Source organism: Crinia signifera, chromosome 3, assembly GCF_055691185.1.
Source record: "Crinia signifera chromosome 3, ASM5569118v1, whole genome shotgun sequence".
Lineage (NCBI taxonomy): Eukaryota > Metazoa > Chordata > Amphibia > Anura > Myobatrachidae > Crinia > Crinia signifera.
Window position 1 is genome coordinate 337209831 of NC_139219.1, and position 16849 is coordinate 337226679.

General features: G+C 39.2%; 1 non-coding gene across 1 annotated transcript; it reads right to left on the reverse strand.

Moving 5' to 3' along the window:
• Window positions 1-5683: 5683 nt before the first annotated feature.
• On the reverse strand, window positions 5684-5757 carry TRNAN-GUU (transfer RNA asparagine (anticodon GUU)). Its single transcript has one exon. It is a non-coding gene; the product is annotated as a tRNA-Asn (tRNA).
• Window positions 5758-16849: the final 11092 nt, after the last annotated feature.

The window sequence follows — 16849 nt, forward strand, 5'->3', positions numbered from 1 at the left end:
CCCTCTAAACTTGTATCAAATTAGTGATCTAAAAATGATTTATTGAAATATGTGTAAAAGGCCAACATCTGGAGATCTTTTGTAAAACTCTTCCTCCATTGAGTAACAAAAAAACAAATTGGTACTTTCTTGTCAAGAGGTAAGCTTTCAGGAGCTGAAGCTGTTTATATGATTAGCAGAGTGGCGCAGCGGAAGCGTGCTGGGCCCATAACCCAGAGGTCGATGGATCGAAACCATCCTCTGCTATCTTTGATTTTTTATAATTATTTGTTGATTAAACCAATACAAAACTGAGATTAATATTTTGGCTCAGTTCTATCTTTTTTATTATGTTAAAAAAGAGATTTAGTAAAACTGTTCATCCATTAAAGAACAAAGAAACACATTGGTACAAACACTAAAATGTGCTTCAATGGTTTCCTAAAAACTTACCTAATTAACTACTTTTAAGAGGAATTGTATCAGAGAAGTCTAGATATACTGCATAACAAGAGGTGGTTTTATGTTTTAACTTGTCTACCTAAGGTTCTTCAAAATATGATCACAAGGTCAAAAATATCCCTGGGTGGGATTAAACCACAAACCTTTGAGATAGAAACCAAATGTGCTGACTGTTTGTTCCAAGTCAACAAAATAAGACTAGATTCAAGTTAGTACCATAAAAAAATTCCTAGACATAGATTTAATAGTCATTATTTTAAAGAGCTTTTGTAAGATTCTTTATCTACTGAAGAACAGAGGAGAAACATTGGTACTTTCTGATGAAGACTGAAGCTTTCAGGAGCTTCTGTGACTTAAGATCAGGAACACTATACCACAAGAGGTGATTTAATGTTTTAACTTGTCAACATCTAGTTCTCCAAAATGTGACCAAAAAGTTGATTACGTCCCTGGGTGGGATTGAACCACCAACCTTTCGGTTAACAGCTGAACGCGCTAACCGATTGCGCCACAGAGACCCCTCTAAAGTTGTTTCAAATTAGTGATCTAAAAATGATTTATTGAAATATGTGTAAAAGGCCAACATCTGGAGATCTTTTGTAAAACTCTTCGTCCATTGAAGAACAAAAAAACAAATTGGTACTTTCTTGTCAAGAGGTAAGCTTTCAGGAGCTGAAGCTGTTTATATGATTAGCAGAGTGGCGCAGCGGAAGCGTGCTGGGCCCATAACCCAGAGGTCGATGGATCGAAACCATCCTCTGCTATCTTTGTTTTTTTTATAATTATTTGTTGATTAAACCAATACAAAACTGAGATTAATATTTTGGCTCAGTTCTATCTTTTTTATTATGTTAAAAAAGAGATTTAGTAAAACTGTTCATCCATTAAAGAACAAAGAAACACATTGGTACAAACACTAAAATGTGCTTCAATGGTTTCCTAAAAACTTACCTAATTAACTACTTTTAAGAGGAATTGTATCAGAGAAGTCTAGATATACTGCATAACAAGAGGTGGTTTTATGTTTTAACTTGTCTACCTAAGGTTCTTCAAAATATGATCACAAGGTCAAAAATATCCCTGGGTGGGATTAAACCACAAACCTTTGAGATAGAAACCAAATGTGCTGACTGATTGTTCCAAGTCAACAAAATAAGACTAGATTCAAGTTAGTACCATAAAAAAAATCCTAGACATAGATTTAATAGTCATTATTTTAAAGAGCTTTTGTAAGATTCTTTATCTACTGAAGAACAGAGGAGAAACATTGGTACTTTCTGATGAAGACTGAAGCTTTCAGGAGCTTCTGTGACTTAAGATCAGGAACAATATACCACAAGAGGTGATTTAATGTTTTAACTTGTCAACATCTAGTTCTCCAAAATGTGACCAAAAAGTTGATTACGTCCCTGGGTGCGATTGAACCACCAACCTTTCGGTTAACAGCCGAACGCGCTAACCGATTGCGCCACAGAGACCCCTCTAAAGTTGTATCAAATTAGTGATCTAAAAATGATTTATTGAAATATGTGTAAAAGGCCAACATCTGGAGATCTTTTGTAAAACTCTTACTCCATTGAAGAACAAAAAAACAAATTGGTACTTTCTTGTCAAGAGGTAAGCTTTCAGGAGCTAAAGCTGTTTATATGATTAGCAGAGTGGCGCAGCGGAAGCGTGCTGGGCCCATAACCCAGAGGTCGATGGATCGAAACCATCCTCTGCTATCTTTGTTTTTTTATAATTATTAGTTGATTAAACCAATACAAAACTGAGATTAATATTTTGGCTCGGTTCTATCTTTTTTATTATGTTAAAAAAGAGATTTAGTAAAACTGTTCATCCATTAAAGAACAAAGAAACACATTGGTACAAACACTAAAATGTGCTTCAATGGTTTCCTAAAAACTTACCTAATTAACTACTTTTAAGAGGAATTGTATCAGAGAAGTCTAGATATACTGCATAACAAGAGGTGGTTTTATGTTTTAACTTGTCTACCTAAGGTTCTTCAAAATATGATCACAAGGTCAAAAATATCCCTGGGTGGGATTAAACCACAAACCTTTGAGATAGAAACCAAATGTGCTGACTGATTGTTCCAAGTCAACAAAATAAGACTAGATTCAAGTTAGTACCATAAAAAAAATCCTAGACATAGATTTAATAGTCATTATTTTAAAGAGCTTTTGTAAGATTCTTTATCTACTGAAGAACAGAGGAGAAACATTGGTACTTTCTGATGAAGACTGAAGCTTTCAGGAGCTTCTGTGACTTAAGATCAGGAACAATATACCACAAGAGGTGATTTAATGTTTTAACTTGTCAACATCTAGTTCTCCAAAATGTGACCAAAAAGTTGATTACGTCCCTGGGTGCGATTGAACCACCAACCTTTCGGTTAACAGCCGAACGCGCTAACCGATTGCGCCACAGAGACCCCTCTAAAGTTGTATCAAATTAGTGATCTAAAAATGATTTATTGAAATATGTGTAAAAGGCCAACATCTGGAGATCTTTTGTAAAACTCTTCCTCCATTGAAGAACAAAAAAACAAATTGGTACTTTCTTGTCAAGAGGTAAGCTTTCAGGAGCTAAAGCTGTTTATATGATTAGCAGAGTGGCGCAGCGGAAGCGTGCTGGGCCCATAACCCAGAGGTCGATGGATCGAAACCATCCTCTGCTATCTTTGTTTTTTTATAATTATTAGTTGATTAAACCAATACAAAACTGAGATTAATATTTTGGCTCGGTTCTATCTTTTTTATTATGTTAAAAAAGAGATTTAGTAAAACTGTTCATCCATTAAAGAACAAAGAAACACATTGGTACAAACACTAAAATGTGCTTCAATGGTTTCCTAAAAACTTACCTAATTAACTACTTTTAAGAGGAATTGTATCAGAGAAGTCTAGATATACTGCATAACAAGAGGTGGTTTTATGTTTTAACTTGTCTACCTAAGGTTCTTCAAAATATGATCACAAGGTCAAAAATATCCCTGGGTGGGATTAAACCACAAACCTTTGAGATAGAAACCAAATGTGCTGACTGATTGTTCCAAGTCAACAAAATAAGACTAGATTCAAGTTAGTACCATAAAAAAATTCCTAGACATAGATTTAATAGTCATTATTTTAAAGAGCTTTTGTAAGATTCTTTATCTACTGAAGAACAGAGGAGAAACATTGGTACTTTCTGATGAAGAGTGAAGCTTTCAGGAGCTTCTGTGACTTAAGATCAGGAACACTATACCACAAGAGGTGATTTCATGTTTTAACTTGTCAACATCTAGTTCTCCAAAATGTGACCAAAAAGTCAATTACGTCCCTGGGTGCGATTGAACCACCAACCTTTCGGTTAACAGCCGAACGCGCTAACTGATTGCGCCACTGAGACCCCTCTAAAGTTGTATCAAATTAGTGATCTAAAAATGATTTATTGAAATATGTGTAAAAGGCCAACATCTGGAGATCTTTTGTAAAACTCTTCCTCCATTGAAGAACAAAAAAACAAATTGGTACTTTCTTGTCAAGAGGTAAGCTTTCAGGAGCTGAAGCTGTATATATGATTAGCAGAGTGGCGCAGCGGAAGCGTGCTGGGCCCATAACCCAGAGGCCGATGGATCGAAACCATCCTCTGCTATCTTTGTTTTTTTTATAATTATTTGTTGATTAAACCAATACAAAACTGAGATTAATATTTTGGCTCAGTTCTATCTTTTTTATTATGTTAAAAAAGAGATTTAGTAAAACTGTTCATCCATTAAAGAACAAAGAAACACATTGGTACAAACACTAAAATGTGCTTCAATGGTTTCCTAAAAACTTACCTAATTAACTACTTTTAAGAGGAATTGTATCAGAGAAGTCTAGATATACTGCATAACAAGAGGTGGTTTTATGTTTTAACTTGTCTACCTAAGGTTCTTCAAAATATGATCACAAGGTCAAAAATATCCCTGGGTGGGATTAAACCACAAACCTTTGAGATAGAAACCAAATGTGCTGACTGATTGTTCCAAGTCAACAAAATAAGACTAGATTCAAGTTAGTACCATAAAAAAATTCCTAGACATAGATTTAATAGTCATTATTTTAAAGAGCTTTTGTAAGATTCTTTATCTACTGAAGAACAGAGGAGAAACATTGGTACTTTCTGATGAAGAGTGAAGCTTTCAGGAGCTTCTGTGACTTAAGATCAGGAACACTATACCACAAGAGGTGATTTAATGTTTTAACTTGTCAACATCTAGTTCTCCAAAATGTGACCAAAAAGTTGATTACGTCCCTTGGTGGGATTGAACCACCAACCTTTCGGTTAACAGCCGAACGCGCTAACCGATTGCGCCACAGAGACCCCTCTAAAGTTGTATCAAATTAGTGATCTAAAAATGATTTATTGAAATATGTGTAAAAGGCCAACATCTGGAGATCTTTTGTAAAACTCTTCTTCCATTGAAGAACAAAAAAACAAATTGGTACTTTCTTGTCAAGAGGTAAGCTTTCAGGAGCTGAAGCTGTTTATATGATTAGCAGAGTGGCGCAGCGGAAGCGTGCTGGGCCCATAACCCAGAGGTCGATGGAACGAAACCATCCTCTGCTATCTTTGTTTTTTTTATAATTATTTGTTGATTAATCCAATACAAAACTGAGATTAATATTTTGGCTCAGTTCTATCTTTTTTATTATGTTAAAAAAGAGATTTAGTAAAACTGTTCATCCATTAAAGAACAAAGAAACACATTGGTACAAACACTAAAATGTGCTTCAATGGTTTCCTAAAAACTTACGTAATTAACTACTTTTAAGAGGAATTGTATCAGTGAAGTCTAGATATACTGCATAACAAGAGGTGGTTTTATGTTTTAACTCGTCTACCTAATTTTCTTCAAAATATGATCACACGGTCAAAAATATCCCTGGGTGGGATTAAACCACAAACCTTTGAGATAGAAACCAAATGTGCTGACTGATTGTTCCAAGTCAACAAAATAAGACTAGATTCAAGTTAGTACCATAAAAAAATTCCTAGACATAGATTTAATAGTCATTATTTTAAAGAGCTTTTGTAAGATTCTTTATCTACTGAAGAACAGAGGAGAAACATTGGTACTTTCTGATGAAGAGTGAAGCTTTCAGGAGCTTCTGTGACTTAAGATCAGGAACACTATACCACAAGAGGTGATTTCATGTTTTAACTTGTCAACATCTAGTTCTCCAAAATGTGACCAAAAAGTCACTTACGTCCCTGGGTGGGATTGAACCACCAACCTTTCGGTTAACAGCCGAACGCGCTAACCGATTGCGCCACAGAGACCCCTCTAAAGTTGTATCAAATTAGTGATCTAAAAATGATTTATTGAAATATGTGTCAAAGGCCAACATCTGGAGATCTTTTGTAAAACTCTTCCTCCATTGAAGAACAAAAAAACAAATTGGTACTTTCTTGTCAAGAGGTAAGCTTTCAGGAGCTGAAGCTGTTTATATGATTAGCAGAGTGGCGCAGCGGAAGCGTGCTGGGCCCATAACCCAGAGGTCGATGGATCGAAACCATCCTCTGCTATCTTTGTTTTTTTATAATTATTTGTTGATTAAACCAATACAAAACTGAGATTAATATTTTGGCTCAGTTCTATCTTTTTTATTATGTTAAAAAAGAGATTTAGTAAAACTGTTCATCCATTAAAGAACAAAGAAACACATTGGTACAAACACTAAAATGTGCTTCAATGGTTTCCTAAAAACTTACGTAATTAACTACTTTTAAGAGGAATTGTATCAGTGAAGTCTAGATATACTGCATAACAAGAGGTGGTTTTATGTTTTAACTTGTCTACCTAAGGTTCTTCAAAATATGATCACACGGTCAAAAATATCCCAGGGTGGGATTAAACCACAAACCTTTGAGATAGAAACCAAATGTGCTGACTGATTGTTCCAAGTCAACAAAATAAGACTAGATTCAAGTTAGTACCATAAAAAAATTCCTAGACATAGATTTAATAGTCATTATTTTAAAGAGCTTTTGTAAGATTCTTTATCTACTGAAGAACAGAGGAGAAACATTGGTACTTTCTGATGAAGAGTGAAGCTTTCAGGAGCTTCTGTGACTTAAGATCAGGAACACTATACCACAAGAGGTGATTTAATGTTTTAACTTGTCAACATCTAGTTCTCCAAAATGTGACCAAAGAGTTGATTACGTCCCTGGGTTGGATTGAACCACCAACCTTTCGGTTAACAGCCGAACGCGCTAACCGATTGCGCCACAGAGACCCCTCTAAAGTTGTATCAAATTAGTGATCTAAAAATGATTTATTGAAATATGTGTAAAAGGCCAACATCTGGAGATCTTTTGTAAAACTCTTCCTCCATTGAAGAACAAAAAAACAAATTGGTACTTTCTTGTCAAGAGGTAAGCTTTCAGGAGCTGAAGCTGTTTATATGATTAGCAGAGTGGCGCAGCGGAAGCGTGCTGGGCCCATAACCCAGAGGTCGATGGATCGAAACCATCCTCTGCTATCTTTTTTTTTTTATAATTATTTGTTGATTAAACCAATACAAAACTGAGATTAATATTTTGGCTCAGTTCTATCTTTTTTATTATGTTAAAAAAGAGATTTAGTAAAACTGTTCATCCATTAAAGAACAAAGAAACACTTTGGTACAAACACTAAAATGTGCTTCAATGGTTTCCTGAAAAAATTACCTAATTAACTACTTTTAAGAGGAATTGTATCAAAGAAGTCTAGATATACTGCATAACAAGAGGTGGTTTTATGTTTTAACTTGTCTACCTAAGATTCTTCAAAATATGATCACACGGTCAAAAATATCCCTGGGTGGGATTAAACCACAAATCTTTGAGATAGAAACCAAATGTGCTGACTGATTGTTCCAAGTCAACAAAATAAGACTAGATTCAAGTTAGTACCATAAAAAAATTCCTAGACATAGATTTAATAGTCATTATTTTAACCCCTTCCTGACAGAGCCAGTTTTTGCGTTCCTGACAGAGCCCTTTTTTTCAAATCTGACATGTCTCACTTAAGTGGGGATAACTTTTTTTTGCTTTTACTTATCCCAGTGATTTTGAGATTGTTTTTTCGTGACACATTGTACTTCAAATTAGTGGTAAATTTGGGTCGATACAGTCTGTGTTTTTTTGTGAAAAATACCAAAATATCGTGAAAAAATGGAAAATTTAGCGATTTGCAAAATGTTAAATTTTCTGCTTGTGAGACAAATAATCTTACCACTCAAAATAGTGAATAACTAACATAGACCATATGTCTACTTTATGTTGACATCATTATTTCAACTTCCTTTTAATTTTTTGGGACACTAGGAGGCTTACAATATGAATAGCAAATTCTCAAATTTTCAAGAAAATTTCAAACACTGATTTTTTTAGGGACCAGTTCAGTTCTGATGTGACTTTGAGGGACTTTTATGTGAGACACCCCCATAAATGATGCCATTTCAAAAACTGCACCCCTCACAGTATTCAAAACAGCATTTTGGAAGTTTGTTAACCCTTTAGGTGTTTCACAGGAATTAAAACAAAGTGTAGGTGAAATTTCAAAATTTCTTTTTTTTTGCAGATTTGCAATTTTAATACATTTTTCTAAGGAACACAGTACATTTTACTAGAGAAATGTGACTGAAAATTGATTCCCCCAATTCTTTTGTTTTCATAAATATCCTATATGTGGCCCTAGTGTGCACGGTGACCAAACCACAGGCTTCATAATAGAAGGAGCACCTACTTGATTTTGGAGCCTCCTTTTTATGAGATTATTTTTTAGGCACCATGTAGGTTTCTAGGCACCATAAGATGCTAAAAGTTAGGAACCCCCCCACAAGTGACCCCATTTTGCAAACTACACCCCTCAGGGAATTCATCTAGGGGTATAGTGTACATTTCAAACCCCCAGGGGTTTCACCAATTGTGGTACAACTGGGCAGTGAAAATGAAAAATTATTTTTTTTACACAAAAATACAGTTCTGGCTCCAAATTTGTCATTTTCAGAAGGTATGAAGGAGACAAAGCACCCCAAAATCTGTGCCCCAATTTCTCCCGAGTACGGCAATGCCTCACATGTGACCAAAAAATACCAGTTGGGTGCATGGCAGGACTCAGAAGGGAAGGAGTGATTTTTGGATTTTGCAGCTCAGATTCTGGTGGAATTTTGGTGGGTGCTATGTCGCATTAGCAAGACCCCCAAAGCACCAATACAGTGGAACCCCCCCACAAGTCACCCCATATTGAAAACTACACCCCTCAGGGAATTCATCTAGGGGTATAGTGTACATTTCAAACCCCCAGGGGTTTCACCAATTTTGATACAAGTGGGCAGTGAAAATGAAAAATTACATTTTTTTACACAAAAATGCAGTTCTGGCTCAAAATTTTTCATTTTCAGAAGGTATGAAGGAGAAAAAGCACCCCAAAATCTGTGCCCCAATTTCTCCCGAGTACGGCAATGCCTCACATGTGACCAAAAAATACCAGTTGGGTGCATGGCAGGACTCAGAAGGGAAGGAGTGATTTTTGGATTTTGCAGCACAGATTCTGGTGGAATGAATGGTGGGTGCTATGTTGCACCAATACAGTGGAACCCCCCCACAAGTCACCCCATTTTGCAAACTACACCCCTCAGGGAATTCATCTAGGGGTATAGTGTACATTTCAAACCCCCAGGGGTTTCACCAATTTTGATACAAGTGGGCAGTGAAAATGAAAAATTACATTTTTTTACACAAAAATGCAGTTCTGGCTCAAAATTTTTCATTTTCAGAAGGTATGAAGGAGAAAAAGCACCCCAAAATATGTGCCCCAATTTCTCCCGAGTACGGAAATGCCTCACATGTGACCAAAAAATACCAGTTGGGTGCATGGCAGGACTCAGAACGGAAGGAGTGATTTTTGGATTTTGCGGCTCAGATTCTGGTGGAATTTTGGTGGGTGCTATGTCGCATTAGCAAGACCCCCCAAGCACCAATACAGTGGAACCCCCCCACAAGTCACCCCATTTTGAAAACTACACCCCTCAGGGAATTCATCTAGGGGTATAGTGTACATTTCAAACCCCCAGGGGTTTCACCAATTTTGATACAAGTGGGCAGTGAAAATGAAAAATTACATTTTTTACACAAAAATGCAGTTCTGGCTCGAAATTTTTCATTTTCAGAAGGTATGAAGGAGAAAAAGCACCCCAAAATCTGTGCCCCAATTTCTCCCGAGTACGGCAATGCCTCACATGTGACCAAAAAATACCAGTTGGGTGCATGGCAGGACTCAGAACGGAAGGAGTGATTTTTGGATTTTGCAGCTCAGATTCTGGTGGAATTTTGGTGGGTGCTATGTCGCATTAGCAAGACCCCCCAAGCACCAATACAGTGGAACCCCCCCACAAGTCACCCCATTTTGAAAACTACACCCCTCAGGGAATTCATCTAGGGGTATAGTGTACATTTCAAACCCCCAGGGGTTTCACCAATTTTGATACAAGTGGGCAGTGAAAATGAAAAATTACATTTTTTTACACAAAAATGCAGTTCTGGCTCAAAATTTTTCATTTTCAGAAGGTATGAAGGAGAAAAAGCACCCCAAAATCTGTGCCCCAATTTCTCCCGAGTACGGAAATGCCTCACATGTGACCAAAAAATACCAGTTGGGTGCATGGCAGGACTCAGAACGGAAGGAGTGATTTTTGGATTTTGCAGCACAGATTTTGGTGGAATGAATGGTGGGTGCTATGTTGCACCAATACAGTGGAACCCCCCCACAAGTCACCCCATTTTGCAAAGTACACCCCTCAGGGAATTCATCTAGGGGTATAGTGTACATTTCAAACCCCCAGGGGTTTCACCAATTTTGATACAAGTGGGCAGTGAAAATGAAAAATTACATTTTTTTACACAAAAATGCAGTTCTGGCTCAAAATTTTTCATTTTCAGAAGGTATGAAGGAGACAAAGCACCCCAAAATCTGTGCCCCAATTTCTCCCGAGTACGGCAATGCCTCACATGTGACCAAAAAATACCATTTGGGTGCATGGCAGGACTCAGAAGGGAAGGAGTGATTTTTGGATTTTGCAGCTCAGATTCTGGTGGAATTTTGGTGGGTGCTATGTCGCATTAGCAAGACCCCCCAAGCACCAATACAGTGGAACCCCCCCACAAGTCACCCCATTTTGCAAACTACACCCCTCAGGGAATTCATCTAGGGGTATAGTGTACATTTCAAACCCCCAGGGGTTTCACCAATTTTGATACAAGTGGGCAGTGAACATGAAAAATTACATTTTTTACACAAAAATGCAGTTCTGGCTCAAAATTTTTCATTTTCAGAAGGTATGAAGGAGAAAAAGCACCCCAAAATCTGTGCCCCAATTTCTCCCGAGTACGGCAATGCCTCACATGTGACCAAAAAATACCAGTTGGGTGCATGGCAGGACTCAAAAGGGAAGGAGTGATTTTTGGATTTTGCAGCTCAGATTCTGGTGGAATTTTGGTGGGTGCTATGTCGCATTAGCAAGACCCCCCAAGCACCAATACAGTGGAACCCCCCCACAAGTGACCCCATTTTGCAAACTACACCCCTCAGGGAATTCATCTAGGGGTATAGTGTACATTTCAAACCCCCAGGGGTTTCACCAATTTTGATACAAGTGGGCAGTGAACATGAAAAATTACATTTTTTACACAAAAATGCAGTTCTGGCTCAAAATTTTTCATTTTCAGAAGGTATGAAGGAGAAAAAGCACCCCAAAATCTGTGCCCCAATTTCTCCCGAGTACGGCAATGCCTCACATGTGACCAAAAAATACCAGTTGGGTGCATGGCAGGACTCAGAAGGGAAGGAGTGATTTTTGGATTTTGCAGCACAGATTCTGGTGGAATGAATGGTGGGTGCTATGTTGCACCAATACAGTGGAACCCCCCCACAAGTCACCCCATTTTGCAAACTACACCCCTCAGGGAATTCATCTAGGGGTATAGTGTACATTTCAAACCCCCAGGGGTTTCACCAATTTTGATACAAGTGGGCAGTGAAAATGAAAAATTACATTTTTTTACACAAAAATGCAGTTCTGGCTCAAAATTTTTCATTTTCAGAAGGAATGAAGGAGACAAAGCACCCCAAAATCTGTGCCCCAATTTCTCCCGAGTACGGCAATGCCTCATGTGTGACCAAAAAGTGGCAGGACTCAGAAGGGAAGGAGTGATATTTGGATTTTGCAGCACAAATTCTGGTGGAATGATGGTGGGTGCTATGTCGCATTAGCAAGACCCCCAAAGCACCAATACAGTGGAACCCCCCCACAAGTGACCCCATTTTGCAAACTACACCCCTCAGGGAATTCATCTAGGGGTATAGTGTACATTTCAAACCCCCAGGGGTTTCACCAATTTTGATAAAACTGGGCAGTGAACATGAAAAATTACATTTTTTTACACAAAAATGCAGTTCTGGCTCAAAATTTTTCATTTTCACAAGGAATGAAGGAGACAAAGCACCCCAAAATCTGTGCCCCAATTTCTCCCGAGTACGGCAATGCCTCACATGTGACCAAAAAATACCAGTTGGGTGCATGGCAGGACTCAGAAGGGAAGGAGTGATTTTTGGATTTTGCGGCTCAGATTCTGGTGGAATGAATGGTGGGTGCTATGTGGCATTAGCAAGACCCCCGAAGCACGGTGAAATTATGAACCTAATATTCCTTAGATGTGTGGTATATTTTAAAACACTCCTTTATACATAGGCCGGGTTTGTCGGGGCAAGTGTCACACTGGAAAATAGTTTGCTTTCTTATTCCCTTTTTATAGCAAACTTTGCACCTTTTTTGTGTCCTGCCCTTTTTTCCAGTGGAGGGGATTTCATCAGGAAAATGCTGCCCTGGTACAATACGGGGGCCAGTACTAGAAGTACTGGGGCCCTCTGCCTGCTGGTTCCCAAATATTAGGCCCTTTATGACTTCCTCTTGAAAGTGCATAAATGTCCCCCTCTGGCCGGTAGAACGGAATAGCACGTAAGCGTTATACAGTGCCATCTGGATGATATACACGGCCACCTTCTTGTACCAGATTTTTGTTTTCCGCAGGGCACTGTACGGCTTCAGTACCTGATCTGAAAGATCCACTCCGCCCATGTACCTATTGTAATCCAGGATACAATTAGGTTTGGAGGTGTGGGTACTGGTACCTCGTACAGGGACGGAGGTGGTACTGTCTCCGTGAATTGTTGTCAGTATAAGGACATCCCTCTTGTCCTTATATTTGACCAACAACATATTTTCGTTGCATATTCCCCTGCTTTCACCCCTTCTCATTACTTGGGCAATGTGCGTTTTTGGGAGGCCTCTTTGGTTCTTGCGCACAGTACCGCAAGCTGCTGTACCTCTTGAACCAAGGGCCTTAAACAGGGGGATGCTAGTGTAAAAGTTATCCACATAGAGGTGATAACCTTTATCCAGGAAGGGGTGCACTAAATCCCAGACAATTTTCCCACTAACACCTACGAGGGAGGGGGGGCATTCTGGCGGTTGAATTCTTGAATCCTTCCCTTCATAAACCCTAAACCTGTGGGTGTACCCTGAGGTGCTTTCACACAGTTTATACATTTTTATGCCATACCTTGCCCTCTTACTGGGAAGGTACTGGCGGAATTTAACCCTTCCTTTAAAATGTATAAGGGACTCGTCGATACAAATAAATTTTTCAGGGATGTACACCTCTTCAAATTTGGCACTGAAATGATCAATGACCGGCCTGACTTTGAATAGCCGGTCAAAGGTGGGATCATCTCTGGGTGGGCACTGTGCATTATCGGTGTAATGTATAAATTTAAGAATTGTCTCAAATCGAGTCCGGGGCATGGCCATACGGTAAAATGGAGTACTGTACAGAACATCTGTACTCCAATATTGCCTAATTTCTGGCTTTTTTACTATGCCCATATGAAACACCAGACCCCAAAACGTCATCATCTCTACTGCATCTACAGGGGTCCACCTAGCAAATGATGACGTGGGGTTTTGAGCAATAAACTGCTGGGCATATAAATTAGTTTGGTCCACCATTAAATTTATAAAATCATCAGAGAAAAATAATTTGAAAAAGTCAATTTCTCTGAGACCTGTGGAATCAAATTGGATTCCTGGCATGGCCAAAAACTCAGGAACCTGGGGCTCAAAATTGTCTGGTGGTGGGGTCCATACTAGATCAATTATTGGGGGGGGAATCTCAGCTGATCTACGGGGGCGTCTTTGAGGGGGTCCCTCATCACCAGAGGAGGAAGAGGAGCTTAAGACGAATCCTTCAAATTCCCCGCTTGCATCACTGCCTGTGTCAGAGTCAGAGGCAAGCATGGCATATGCCTCCTCCACTGAATACATTCTCCTGGATGACTGGGAGGACATTTGGGAGGACATTTGGGAGGACATTTGGGATGCCATTTTTATTTTTGTGTTACTGGTAGTGAAATGTTTCAACACGTGTATAGTGTAGGGGGGGGTACAAACTTTATTTCAATCCGGGGGGTATGTAGTGTGTATGTGGTGCAGAAAAAAAAAAAAACTTTATACCAATAAAAAAAAAAAAAATGAAGGGGTTAAAAATAAAAAATTGAAGGGGTTAAAAAAAAAAAAAGGTCCTGCGCCAAAAATTGAGCACAGATGTTGGTCAGTAACGTCTGTCACTGAACAGCGCTCAAAGGCAACAGGAATCTGATCAAAAAAAAAAAAAATTGATCAACCCTGTGCCGAAAAAGCTGATCAGTGATGTACGTCACTGATCGGCGCACAGTGGCCACAGGACACCCACAAAATCAGTGTGTGTAAAAAAAAAATTAAAAAAAGACCCCACAGCACTCACAAAAAAAAAAAAAGGTGATCAGTGATGCGACACTGATTACCAGTGAGGGACAGCAGGTGCACAACCTTTGGTGCAACTGACAGTGCAACTGGCAGCAACTGACAGGTATATATATAAAAAAAAAAACCTCTGCGCCCCCAAAAAGTTGCTGATCAGCACAGATATACTGATCAGCACAAAAGGGGGGGTAGCAGACACAAAATATACACTCTCTATCACTCTCTGTCACTATCTCTCTCTATCTCTCTATCTCTCACTATCTCTCACTATCTATCACTCTAGGACACTGCAGCAGCAGCACTGACAGTTATATGTATAAAAAAAAACTGCACCCCCAAAAAGGGGGGGTAGCAGACACAAAATATACACTCTCTATCACTCTCTGTCACTATCTCTCTCTATCTCTCTATCTCTCACTATCTATCACTATCTATCACTCTATGACACTGCAGCAGCAGCACTGACAGTTATATATATAAAATAAAACCCCTGCACCCCCAAAAAGGGGGGGTAGCAGACACAAATCTCTCTATCTCTCTACCTCTCACTATCTATCACTATCTATCACTATCTATCACTGTATGACACTGCAGCAGCAGCACTGACAGTTATATATATATAGAAAACCCCTGCACCCCCAAAAAGGGGGGGTAGCAGACACAAAATATAGCTCTCTCTGTCACTATCTCTCTATCTCTCTCTATCTCTCTCTATCTCTCTCTCTATCTCTCTATCTCTCTATCACACTGCAGCAGCAGCAGGAAGTCTCAGGAAGTCAGATCCAGGAAGCGTCCAGCACGCTACAAGCAGTGATAAGGTGATCAGGTAAGGTATTTGCAAGGATCAGGTAAGTATTAGCAAGGATCAGGTCGGTATTCACGGCAGGCAGGCACGGTGACCGTTCTGCACGCTATTCCAGACCGGAATGGCGTCTGCAGCGCAGTCACCGTCAGTTTAAATGTCGCGCCTTGGCTGTGATTGGTCCGTGGGTCCCACGGACCAATCACAGCCTTGGGGGCAGGTGGGGTGAGGGTGGGGTGAGGTGTCATCGTCACCGATGACCCCCTCATGCCCCCTGACGCCCGGCGGTGATTGACACCTGTGTTACCGAGCGTCCGATTCGCTGGTAACACAGGAAAACGCTGTGAATGGCTGTTCACACTGAACAGCCAATCACAGCGATCGCCGACGGGGGGGCGACATCGCAGCCCCCCCTGGGCATGCAGGGACATGTCTGCTGTCAGGGACAGCAGACATCGTCCCTCTGTCACTGCGTCTCGAGACGCAGTGACAGTTTAAACTCATGACGTACATTTATGCCATGTGTCGGGAAGTACCTCCCGGCCATGACGTAAATGTACGTCAAATGTCGGGAAGGGGTTAAAGAGCTTTTGTAAGATTCTTTATCTACTGAAGAACAGAGGAGAAACATTGGTACTTTCTGATGAAGAGTGAAGCTTTCAGGAGCTTCTGTGACTTAAGATCAGGAACACTATACCACAAGAGGTGATTTAATGTTTTAACTTGTCAACATCTAGTTCTCCAAAATGTGACCAAAAAGTCGATTACGTCCCTGGGTTGGATTGAACCACCAACCTTTCGGTTAACAGCCGAACGCGCTAACCGATTGTGCCACAGAGACCCCTCTAAAGTTGTATCAAATTAGTGATCTAAAAATGATTTATTGAAATATGTGTAAAAGGCCAACATCTGGAGATCTTTTGTAAAACTCTTCCTCCATTGAAGAACAAAAAAACAAATTGGTACTTTCTTGTCAAGAGGTAAGCTTTCAGGAGCTGAAGCTGTTTATATGATTAGCAGAGTGGCGCAGCGGAAGCGTGCTGGGCCCATAACCCAGAGGTCGATGGATAGGAACCATCCTCTGCTATCTTTGTTTTTTTATAATTATTTGTTGATTAAACCAATACAAAACTGAGATTAATATTTTGGCTCAGTTCTATCTTTTTTATTATGTTAAAAAAGAGATTTAGTAAAACTGTTCATCCATTAAAGAACAAAGAAACACATTGGTACAAACACTAAAATGTGCTTCAATGGTTTCCTAAAAACTTACGTAATTAACTACTTTTAAGAGGAATTGTATCAGTGAAGTCTAGATATACTGCATAACAAGAGGTGGTTTTATGTTTTAACTCGTCTACCTAATTTTCTTCAAAATATGATCACACGGTCAAAAATATCCCTGGGTGGGATTAAACCACAAACCTTTGAGATAGAAACCAAATGTGCTGACTGATTGTTCCAAGTCAACAAAATAAGACTAGATTCAAGTTAGTACCATAAAAAAATTCCTAGACATAGATTTAATAGTCATTATTTTAAAGAGCTTTTGTAAGATTCTTTATCTACTGAAGAACAGAGGAGAAACATTGGTACTTTCTGATGAAGAGTGAAGCTTTCAGGAGCTTCTGTGACTTAAGATCAGGAACACTATACCACAAGAGGTGATTTCATGTTTTAACTTGTCAACATCTAGTTCTCCAAAATGTGACCAAAAAGTCACTTA